Below are 1,685 nucleotides of genomic sequence, written 5' to 3' on the forward strand. Positions count from 1 at the left end.
GTGTTTGGTGTAAGTTTATATCCATTGTTAGTATTATTAAGTAGATTTGAAAGAGGATTTAGAGCAAGACAAAACCACAAAGGACTCAAGGAGTCACCTTGAAAAATGCCTCTTTTTATGGCAATGTTATCCGTTTTGATAAAATTAGTGTTATTACGTAAATAAAGTGAGGTTGTCCATTGTTTCATGACACCTTTTAAAAAATTTATAATATGTGGGTTAATTCTATATATCTCTAAGATTTGATAAAGCCAGGAATGTGGTATACTGTCAAACGCTTTTGTATAGTCTATATATGTTACATGCAGATTTCTTTTGTGGACATTGGCATGATTTAAAACAGTAGTATCTATTATGAGTTGTTCCTTGCATCCTTTGTGATTTCGTCTACACCCTTTTTGTTCTTCGGATAAAATTTTATTTAGTTCTATGTGTTCAGTTATTTTATTAGCAATACAAGATGTAATGAGTTTATAAAATGTTGGTAGGCAAGTGATGGGTCTATATTGTGATGGGTTATTTGTATTGACGCTCTTAGGGAGCATATAGGTAATGCCATTAGTCATGAATCTTGGAAGAATTTGTTGACCTTTAATGACATCTGTGATATTTTTCGCTAATATATCATGCAGCACTACAAATTTCTTGTACCAAAAATTATGTAAATGGTCTACACCTGCAGCTTTCCAATTTTTCATTCTTTTTGTCACTTCTGCTATATCATCTATATTTAGTTCTACAAAGTCCATCGGATCAGTATTTTCCCATCTCTTCTTTTCATCCTCTATCCATTTACTCTCTGAGCTATGATTTTGCTGATTAGACCAGACATTGGCCCAGTAGTTTTTGAGTTCTTCTGCTTGTGGAATTTCCTCATTGTGTACTGGGTTGTTATTATTTAGCTTACGATAAAAACCTTTCTCATTGCTATTAAATAGTTTGTTGTCTTCTTTTCTTCTAAGTGCTTTTAAATACCTTTTTAATCTTTGTGACTTAAGGGCTAGTTTTTGTTTGAGTGTGTCTAGGAATTCTTCAGGTCTTGAATTGTTATTTTCATGTGACGAGTGTATCTTATTGTTGATGAAAATCTTCTCTACTGCATTGACTACTTTTTTTGTTCTATTGTTGTTTATGTATTGGGTAAGCCTGCCAATATTAGCTCTTAAGTTTTTTATATCATTTTCAATTCTTATTTGCCAACGGGGTTTGTGTGTATTACTAATTCGATATTCACTATTATTTCGTGTTTTATAGCCTAAATATTTGCTAATGACAAGTGCACTACAATAAATGAGCGTATGTATCGTGTTAATATCAGAATCGAGAGTGAAATAATTTCTTAAAATATTGTTATTAAATATGTTTACTATCACATACAATTTTCTGTTTTCTCGTAGTCGAGGGAGTGTTGGTCGAGATGTTGGGTCAGTACCAGTATATTGAGTAAGTGCGGTTTCTAATTGGTCTATGAGTTCCTGTATTGGTACTTCATGGTTTTTATCAGATGATTTAGTTTCTAATAATGTCAGAGGTGAAGGATCGTTTGTCTGTGTAGATGCGTGAACGGAGTGTTGTGTGGGTGTTGGTAAGAGTTTTAATGAGGTGTCTTGTGAGAGTCTATTAGATATATATGTGACAGTTTCATTGGCTATATGTGTTTGCCCTGTGTTTTGTGTGTGTGAGGA

The sequence above is a fragment of the Zerene cesonia genome, chromosome 3, assembly GCF_012273895.1.
Source record: "Zerene cesonia ecotype Mississippi chromosome 3, Zerene_cesonia_1.1, whole genome shotgun sequence".
In the NCBI taxonomy this organism is placed as follows: domain Eukaryota; kingdom Metazoa; phylum Arthropoda; class Insecta; order Lepidoptera; family Pieridae; genus Zerene; species Zerene cesonia.